This window comes from Bison bison, unplaced genomic scaffold (assembly GCF_000754665.1).
Source record: "Bison bison bison isolate TAMUID 2011002044 unplaced genomic scaffold, Bison_UMD1.0 scf7180017864094, whole genome shotgun sequence".
Lineage (NCBI taxonomy): Eukaryota > Metazoa > Chordata > Mammalia > Artiodactyla > Bovidae > Bison > Bison bison.
Window position 1 is genome coordinate 818,516 of NW_011494666.1, and position 11,191 is coordinate 829,706.

The window sequence follows — 11,191 nt, forward strand, 5'->3', positions numbered from 1 at the left end:
TTGATCCTACATTATTGTTATTAATTATTGACAGAGAGTTTTTGAGACCAAGAGCCAAAATGAACCCAGGCAGATGGTCCTGCAGAGGCTCTCAGAAAGCCATCTGAGGTCGACAACCCAGGCCACAGGGTCTTATGTATTGATGCAGGTCAGAAAGCAGACACTGCCAGTGATGTAGCTCTGTGTAGCCTTCTGCCAGGGCTCTGGGTGCTGAGCATGTGACTCATTATACGTCAAATTGCTGTAAGTGACAAACCACCTGTCGTTAAAACTAGTGCCTCACTGAATGTTTCAGAGCAAGAGAAAACTTGAGAAAAGATTGATTTCTTTGATGCAAAAGAGCCCTCAGCTCTGACCTGCAGTTCTTTCTAGGAATTCTCTCTTGCCACATCTCTACAGTCAAAGTTTCTCTTCTAAGTTTCCTCTTTGAAAGAAACTGAACTCTGGACCTGGGGCTGTCTATGGTGACTCTATACCCAGGCTCATCCTTCTTTATAACATTGTGGGTTACTCTAAAAAATCAAAAAGGGAGTTATTTCCCTTTAGCTTCATATATAAACCATACTAAAAAGTCCTGTCTTACCAATTTAGTCTAAGCTCTGTTCCATGGACAGGCACTCTAATTCAATTTCCTCAACCAAAACACTATCACCATTCACAAAATCTGTTTATTTTCACTATCCCTTCAGCTTGGCCAAGGTAATTTTTTCTTTTTAATATTAAAGTTAAATCCAGTTTGGATATTGCCACACATTGCTTGGCCATTTTCTGACTCTTCCCTCTTCACTGTTAAAGCTTTACAAGTTCACTAGTTCCATCTGTACCTCCAAATGGGCCAGGATCACTTTCACCTTCCCTCTCTAATTTTTATTCTATAGTTATATTTATGTTTCACTGAAAAGCTTTTCTCTGCTTTTTATTACACCCCTTCCTTTCTTCTTCTTTCTATGCTCTTAGCAATATCAGTACCTCCCCTTTTCTCAGTATATTTGCCTCATGACCACACAGGTTATAGATTTTTGGAAGAAAGATTATAGAGATAAAAGATAAAATGTCATTTTCATCACATCCCACCAAGGATACTTACTATCAGTGTTACTTATCACTGGCATTGTTGACCCAGATCACTTGGTATGGCAGAGTTTGCAGAATTTCTCCACTGTAAAGATATATTTCCCCATATCCATCCTCCATTCATCGGATGCTGGTCAACTAAGTCGTAACGCATACTCAAGGGATGGAAAACTAAGTTCTATCGACTTAAGGGGCACTGTATTCATATATTGTGTAGGAAATTTGTCTCTTTTCTTTTTATTTATTCAATAGCATATTTGTATCAGGAATCTCTGGTGGATTAGCAGTAAAGAATCATCTGCCCATGCAAGAAACTCAAGTTTGGCTGATGGGCTACAATCCATTGGGTCACAAGAGTTGGAAATGACAGCAAATAAAATTCCACCACCACATTTGTATCAATATTAACTCATGTATATTAATTATACACTTTGGGCTATAATCAAATAATACTTAATTTTTTTTTTTTTTTGCTGAAATTGCCCCATGTTTAGCCGCTGAGAGCACTTTCAGCTTAGCTCCTGTATTAAAGCTCATAGTAATTTCCCCATTTTTATTATTTATTTCCCCATTTTATTAATTATTTTTATTATTTAAGAAAAATTTACAAAATGTATTATTTTTGTATTTATGTCAAAAATTCAATATATTAATCAACGCATGCTAAGTCCCTTCAGTCGTGTCTGACTCTTTGTGACCCTGGGACTATAGCCTGCCAGGCTCCTCTGTCCATGGGATTCTTCAGGCAAGAATACTGGAGTGGATTGCTATCTCCTCCAGATATTAATCAATATATTATATCAATTTTGTGTTTAGCATTTTGCCTTGTATTCTATGCCTTCTTTCTGTGCTGACCTTTCTTCCTGCTAGTTTTTCTATTTTAACATTGCTACATAAGGGCTTATTGGTTAATGGAAAAATTTCATAGTCTTGGGGAAAAAAAAATTATCTCTATTTTGCTCCCATTCTTGGAAAATATGGCTGGGTATAAAATTCTAGGCTTACAATGTTTTCCCTTTAGTCTTTTTAAGATCTTAATCCACTGTTTTCTGTTACCTACTTTTTGCTGACCAAAAGTTTGGTAAATATTTATTTGAGTTTCCCTTCACTTTAGGGTTTCTCTTGTGGCTCAGTGGTAAAGAATCTGCCTGCCAATGCAGGAGATGAGGGTTCAATCCCTGGGTCAGGAAGATCCCCTAGAGAAGAAAATGGCAACCCACTCTAGTATTCTAACCTGGCAAATCCCCTGGACAGAGGAGGCTGGAGGGGTATAGTCCATGGGGCTGCAAGAGAGTGGGACAGGACTTAGCGACTTAGTGGCCCCTCTGGTAACCATTAATATATAATCCTTTGTGTTAGGAAGATTCAGTATAATAAGTCAAGCAAATTATTTTTATTAATTCATTTTGATACTTGGAATAAAATTTAAACCTAATGAATTCTGGAAACATCAAATATTTTCTCTTCATATGCTTCTTCTCTACTATTCTCTCTGTTCCCTGAGCTTGTTGGATCCTTCCTGATTAATACATCTTTTACATGTTCTTTTACTCTTATACCATGCTACTGTGGTCTGCTGCTGCTAAGTCGCTTCAGTCGTGTCCGACTCTGATTTCCCTTAAATTCATATGCTGATGTTTTAATACCCAGTGTGATGGTATTAGGGGGTGAGGTTTTTGGAAATGGGTTAGGTCATTAGGGTGGAATCCTAATGAACAGGTTTGTGTTCTTATAAAAAAAGCCATAGAACTCCCTAGACACTTCCACACGACAGTGCAACAAGAAGCCTGTGGCCCATTTGACCACAAACTGAATAGTGAAAAGAAAGAAAAAAAATCAGGGTATGGCGTTGCATAGAGTCGGACACGACTGAAGCGACTTAGCCGCAGCAGCAGCAGCAGCATTATTAAAATCTAACATTTAGAAATATATTTAACAAGCTTCTATCTAGAGCCTAATAAGGAAAGGGATTTTCTTTCATCTTTATTTTTAACATATTACACATTATACAGTATAGCGCAGTGGTTAGAACCGCAAGATTTGGAATAAAATAAATTCTGTTCAAAAAACAACTCTGCCACTTTACTAGCTGTATGTGACCTTTGCTGCTGCTGCTAAGTCCCTTCAGTCATGTCCAACTCTGTGGGACCCCAGAGACGGCAGCCCACCAGGCTCCCCCGTCCCTGGGATTCTCCAGGCAAGAACACTGGAGTAGGTTGCCATTTCCTTCTCCAATGCATGAAAGTGAAAAGTGAAAGTGAAGTCTCTCAGTCGTGTCCTACTCCTAGGACCCCATGGACTGCAGCCCGCCAGGCTCCTCCATCCATGGGATTTTCCAGGCAAGAGTATTGGAGTGGGGTGCCTGACCTTTAGAATGTTATTTAATGTGACTCAGTCTTTCTTTTCATTTGATCATGACAGCATGTTGATCTTAAACATCCAGCCTCCAGAACTGTGAAAAATAAATGTTTGTTGTTTATAAGCCACTCAGTTTATGGTATTGTTTCCTATATAGCCACCTTAACAGACTAAGATAGATGCACTCTGATGAATTCTTTAATACTGTCTTCCAAATTACTATCTTCAACTGCATGAAGAGCTTACAGATGTATTGTGTGTGTGAGTATGTATGTGTGTGTGTATATGTGTGTGTATACATATATATACATAATGATATTTTAAAATCTTTAAAAACCTTTCTGGTTAGGCAGAGATTATACCTCACAGGGTTAGCCAACTCTTTTTTTTTTTTTTTCTCCATTTTACACAGGAGTTTTTATTGGGAACAAAATAAAACATGTAGTCAAACACCAAAAGATTACTGCTAGTTGTAAAATGAAAACAGACATCTCAAATTAATAATGATTTCTCTGATATGCATCTTAACTATGTAAGACCAGTATCCTGTTTTTCTCCACCCTGAATTCCCCTCAGAATGCATCATTGCTGGCTGCAGTGGCCGATGCCAACTCTTAGAGGTAGAAGGAGATGCAGGGATTCAGCTAGGGAACATACCTTTGATATGCAAACCAACCAATGCAAAGTTGCACCATCTCTATACGGTGATGCTAGTACCACAGGGTCCTAGGGATAGAAGTTCCTCTACTTGGCCTTTTTACTCACATCAGTTCAGTTCAGTTCAGTCACTCAGTCCTGTTCAACTCTTGCAACCCCATGGACTGCAGCACACCAGGCTTCCCTGTTTATCACCAACACTCAGAGCTTGTGCAAACTCATGTCCATTGAGTCAGTGATGCCATCCAGTCATTTCATCCTCTGTCATCCTCTTTTCCTCCTGCCTTAAATTTTGGCCAGAATCAGGGTTTTTTCCAAAGAGTCAGATAATTCTTCACATCAGGTGACCAAAGTATTGGAGCTTCAGCTTCAGCATCAGTCCTTCCAGTGAATATTCAAGACCGATTTCCTTTAGAATTGACTGGTTTGATCTCTCTGCTGTCTGAGGGACTCTCAAGAGTCTTCTCTAACACCATACTTCAAAGGCCTCAATTATTCGGCCCTCAGTTTTCTTTATAGTCCAACTCTTACATCCACACATGACTACTGGAAAAACCATAGCTTTGACTAGATGGACCTTTGTTGATAAAGTAATGTCTCTGCTTCTTAATATGCTGTCTAGGTTGGTCATAGCTTTTCTTCCAAGGAGCAAGTGTCTTTTTAATTTCATTGCTACAGTCTCCATCTGCAGTGATTTTGGAGCCCCCAGAAATAAAGTCTATCACTGTTTCCATTGTTTCCCCATCTATTTGCCATAAAGTGACGGGACCAGATGCCATGATCTTCATTTTTTGAATGTTGAATTTTAAGCCAACTTTTTCACTCTCCTCTTTCACTTTCATTAAGAGGCTCTTTAGTTCTTCTTCACTTTCTTCCATAAGGGTGGTGTCATCTGCATATCTGTGGTTGTTCATATTTCTCCCAGCAATATTAATTCCAGTTTGTGCTTCACCCAGCCTGGCATTTCTCATGATATACATTAAATAAGTGGAGTGATAATATACAGCCTGGGCATACTCCTTTCCCAATTTGAAACCAGTCCATAGAAAAATGGACTGGTTCCAAATTGGGAAAGGAGTATGAACAGTTAGAAACAATTCTAACTGTTGCTTCTTGACCTGCATACAGATTTCTCAGGAGGCAGGTAAAGTGGTCTGGTATTCCCATCTCTTTAAGAATTTTCTATAGTTTGTCATGATCCACACAGTCAAAGGCTTTGGCATAGTCAATAAAGCAGAAGTAGATGTTTTTCTGGAACTTTCTTGGCTTTTTTATGATCCAAGAAATGATGACAATTTGGTCTCTGGTTCCTCTGCCTTTTCTACATCCAGCTTGAACAGTATGAAAAGACCTTCTTACTACAGATGACAATTTCCTTCTGCTTTAATCATACCAGGGCCAAATATCAGACAAGTGAAGCCACGGAAGTTATGCAAACTAGATAAGGTGCTATGCTCAGTCATTTCAGACATGTCTAACACTTTGCAGCCCCATGGACTGTAGCCCACTAGGCTCTTATGTCCATGGGATTTTCCAGGAAAGAATACTAGAGTGGGTTGTCATGTTCTTCTTCAGGGAATCTTCTGAACCCAGAGATTGAACTGCGGTCTCCTGTGGTTTCTTTACCACTGAGCCACCTGGGAAGCCCATGGAAACTAGCAGAGACAATGGTGCCCATTGACACAGCACTGTCTTTCCCCCTTCCCATGAAAATCCCACAGTGGGTCATAGCTTAGGCACTTCCCAGCTCCTGCTTCTGCTTCCCGACTAAAGCCTGGTGTTTCTCCAGTGGCCTTATGATACAAGTTGTGCTTGTCATTTCTAAGAAATAATGAGTAATTTAAACTTTTTTTTGTTTTCAATGACATTGCCTTTCTGTGTTGTCTCCAGTCATATGTGTAAATGAAGACCTGGGCCTAGAACAATAAAATTAATTTAAATATTTTCATATTTTAAAGCTACATTTTTTTTTCAATATTTATAATTTCTAAAAAATATAATTTCTTTAAAAATCTTTCCTATATTAGCATAAAATAGGTTTGTTATTATAAATGAATCAATAAATATCTATTTTTTTCAATTCTATTTTATATTATGGTAACTATGAAATATAATAACATACTGAAAACCCCGTACAAACCAAAGTTTGGGGAATCCTCAATCATTTTTAAAGGGACTCTAAAACATTTGAGATTCACTGCTTTCTAGAGAATGGAAGCTTTTTCCTTGTCTCAAGAGAAACATGAAGGGAAAAAAGTATAGACATAGTATTCTACTCTCTAGATATGCCAAGAAAATACTGAGAACCCACCCATTTTAAAATTCCATCTTAACACAGGTACTTGTGGACATTTTTGAAAGAAAAAATAAGATTTGGCCATGCTTCATACTGTTTTTAATGGATTGTCAATAAACATTAAGGCAGTTCTTATTCGAGTCCCTTAATGTTGGGAAATGACAGAACAGGAAAACAAGTGAGTCGTAATCCCAAAATATGCCACACTGCCGCAAAAGTAGATGAGTCAGTTTGTCCTTGACCTCCTTAAATCCTTGTGTTTTCTTACCCATCTCACGGATGAATGAATCTTTGGGAAGAAATTTTCTTTATTGAACATGTTATTTCTCCACTATGAGCTTCTCCACTTCAAGAGAACATTTCTGGGGCAATGAGTCAAGGAAACGTATTTGTTGATTTCACATTTGTCAAAAAATAAAATGCTTTGGGAAGCTTCAAACCAACATTCACTCAGTCCAATTGCTACTGTCTTGCCTTCACCATCTGTAGCTCTGTTTGCACGCTTGACTTCTTCTTCAGCTTTATTTTAACGGAGATCCTCAAATTGTGTGCTTTTTGTATATAACACATGTTGCCATCTTGCAACTTTTTCCACATGTTTATCTCACTGGTGAGTAAACTCTGCAATGCATGAAACACATGGAGTCACTGTCCCATCTATTTCCTTTTCTTATACCTCTGAACAGCCCAAGTGAAACTGTTTACACAGTAATCTGAGCCTTTACTGAATTCCCTTTTCAAATCTATCCATTTATTTTCTAACTTAGAGAACAGCTGTTTTACTCTTATTTGTATTCACTTCTACCACTAATAAAAATAGTGACCTCCTTTGAAGAAATGTCCATTTAAACAAAACAGGAAGTTTTAATCTCAGTTTTCTGGGATTTTTTTGGCCTATAACACTTGGCTCAGAAATTAATTTTCTCACATCCTGGAGGATAGAAGTCCAAAGTTAGTGTCAGCTGGGTCGCATGCTCTGTGAAGGCGCTAGGGCAGAAACCTTTCTTGTATCTTCCTGACTCCTGGTAGGTGCCCGCAAACCTGGGCATTCTTCGGCTTATAGCTGCTGAATCAGTTCAATCTTTGCTCCATCTTCTCATAACCATCTTCCCTCTGTTTGTCTATTCTGTATCTGTGTCTTATAAGGACACCGGCTTTTGAATTTGGGACCCACCCTGATCCCCTATGACCTCATCATAACTAATTACATCTGCAACAATCCTCATTCCAAATAAGGTCACATTCTGTGGTTTAGGGTGGCTTCTTTTAAAGAAACAAATACTTGGGGTTTTCATTTTTTGCTTAATCTCTTTACCTTTTTATTGTGTGTCAAATACTTTACAAAACAAAACAAACTAACAAAACCCAGAACCAAAAGTGTCAAGCAAGTGCCTAGGCTGACCACATTCCAAACTATGAATTTCTGTGTACTATGTATCTAAGTTCTTCCAGGAACCACTGAGAAACTAAAAATGTGAATATGATGTCCACTAATCCTAAGGCTCCCATATATTATATCATATGATGAGAAAGATAACGGTCAATAAGTCTTCCCTCAACTATCAACAACCCACACTGTATTGTTACCATCTCTACTCTCAACATTGGAGTCTAGAAGGCAAATGTTACTATTAAACAGAGTTACAGATGGTCAGGATTACTTTCATAAGCTGTAATCATTTCCATTTTCCTTAAACTCAGGTCAACATAGAAAATAAAAAAAGGAACAGGAATTAAATAGTTTGTGCTTTATCTCTCACTTAAACCCTGTGGGATTAAAGGAGATGAATTTAATTGAAATAAATTAAAGCCAATGTTTGTTAAGAGTTTATGAGGTCTGATGCTGTATGCACTGGAGGTGTGTGGAGATGGGTGTGACTGTGCTCATACTCTGGGATGGCACTCTAGAATGTGGCAGAAGGGATAGAAAAAGAAGCACATAAATGACTTCAACATTATCAGGGAGTATACACACAAGAAGACATGAACAGAAAAAGTAAAATGCTTTTTTTTAATTCCTTTTTACAACTTTAATCAGACATCAAAGGTAATTACCATGAGAAGAAGCATCTCTCTAGGCCCTTTTGGGGTTTCCACTTTGCATTGGGCTATTCTCCAAATTTATCACCTGGAATGCTTTAAATATTTTATTCTTCACAGCCTTAGTGATGTTCTTTCAAAACCTTCTATAACGACAAAGTTAGAGAGACTCTGAACCAACATACAAATGGACATGAAAGAGTTAAGGTAAAATCCACAACTGCTGTACTGGGATGAGAATCATTATAATTATATGTATGTGCTCAGTCGTGTTCGACTCTTTGTTGCCCCATGGACGGCAGCCCGCCAGGCTCCTCTGCCCATGGAATTTTCCAGGCAAGAATAATGGGGTGGGTTGCCATTTCTTTCTCCAGGGGATCTTCGAGACCCAGGGATTGAACTCTCATCTTTTCATGTCTTCTGCATTGGTGGGCAGATTTTTCACCGCTATCGTCACCTGGGAAGTCCAATTACAACTACAATATAATAATACAATAATAATTATAATAATTATTACTGTTATTATTTATTTGCTGTTTACCAGGCACTTCATATATATTTAAACCCTTAAACTTTCTAAGAACCCAGGAAGATATGTGTTACTATTGTCACTTTTTTTGCAAATGAAGGAATAGGTGCAACAAAGGGTCTAAATGATTTCTAAGTTACAAGGATCACAGACAGTTCCTGGCCTGAGATAGAAATATGGGCTTTTGTCACGTTGCTGCTGTTTGGAGGGACTGGCTGAACCGGAGAGCCAGTTGGCACAGAGTAGACTTTCTGCCACTCCTGTGCCTCACAATTTGGTAGAAGAATTTTCTTATGATGTTCAACTCTGGAGGTTTTCTCTCATTACCAAGACCTAATCATGGAGAAAAAAGTTAGATGGCTAATGATCTGGGCAAATGTCCCAAGTGGGAATCCAGAGGGCAGAGCTCTTTCTGGAACCCACCAATTTCTGTGGCCAGGTCAATGGGGTGTTCTGAGCTTCCAGGTTTGGTATCAAATGCCAACACCTATGGGAAAGGGGTAGTAATGGGATCAGTTTTACACAAAGCATCAATTGGGTTTCCCTGAAAAGATGTGGTTTTATTGTTAGAGAAAGAATGGCTAAGAAAGATGACACAAATATCAAAAAAACACATGCACAAATACTTAAAAAAAAAATAACATAGATGTTTTGTATAGTTAGCATAAACCTACTCATGTCTCCCATTTGCCAACTACCAAGATTGAAACTGCAGTTATGAGGTGATAAAGATGGGCATGCTTCCTGTCTTCATGGTACATGCATTCTAGTGGAGAAGACATACATAAAGAAATAGGGAGGGGACTTCTCTGGTTGAACAGTGGTTAAGAGTCCCCCTGCCACTGCAGAGGACACCAGTTTGATCGCTGGTCCAGACAGAGTCCACATGCAACAGAACAACTAAAGCCCATGCACCAGAACTACTGAGCCCACATTCTAGGGCTGGCCAGCCACAACTACTGAAGCCCGAGAGTCTGTGCTCCAGGAAACAGAAGACGCCACTGCAATGAGAAGCCCGGGCACCACAACTAGAGAAAAGCCCTCACACAGCAGCGAAGACCCAGTGCCACCAAAAGGAAATAAATAAACTTTAAAAAGGAAGGAAGGGAGAAAGAGGGAGGGAAAAGGCGGAAGAAGGAAGAGAAAAAGGCCAAGAGTAATTCTGAGACATGGAGTTATCTTCAGCTTGCATAAAGTTGACTTGTGTAGGAGGAACCCAACCATTAGACTCGTCAATGATCCAAGGCAAAAACAAAACAAGGGTCATGATAAAGAGGGAGGGGGAGAGAAACGAAGACAAAAATGCCTCATAGGCTCAAGACACTGTTTTGCATTTTTAGGGAATAAATGGTTTGGCTCAAAGCTAGCAGAGAATCAGTCCGGATAGTTTCCCTTTTAATCCTCTGAATACCAGTATTTTAAGAAACTATACTCAGATTTTCTGAAAATTCTGTAGAGTTTAGCTATGGAATATACGTGAAAGACTTTCTTTTTTAATTTAATTTTAAATTGAAGGACAATTGCTTTACAGAATGTTGTTGTTTTTTTGTCAAACATCAACATGAATCAGCCACAGGTATACATATGTCCCTTCCCTCCGAAAACTCCCTCCCATTTCCCTCCCCATCCCACCCCTCTAGGCTGATTCAGAGCCCTGGTTTGAGTTCCCTGAGTCATAAAGCAAATTCCCATTGGCTATCTATTTTACATACCATATTAGAGAAACCCAAGTAAGACGGTAGGTGTTGCAAGAGGGCATCAGAGAGCAGACACACTGAAACCATACTCACAGAAAACTAATCAATCTAATCATACAGACCACAGCCTTGTTTAACTCAATGAAACTAAGCCATGCCCGTGGGGCCACCCAAGATGGGCGGGTCATGGTGAAGAGGTCTGACTGATTGTTGTCCATTGGAGAAGGGAATGGCAAACTACTTCAGTATTCTTGCCTTGAGAACCCCATGAGCAGTATGAAAAGGCAAAATGATAGGATACTGAAAGAGGAACTCCCCAGGTCAGTAGGTGCCCAATATGCTACTGGAGATCAGCAGAGAAATAACTCCAGAAAGAATGAAGGGATGGAGCCAAAGCAAAAACAATACCCAGTTGTGGATGTGACTGGTGATAGAAGCAAGGTCCGATGCTGTAAAGAGCAATATTGCATAGGAACCTGGAATGTCAGGTCCATAAATCAAGGCAAATTGGAAGTGGTCAAACAGGAGATGGCAAGAGCT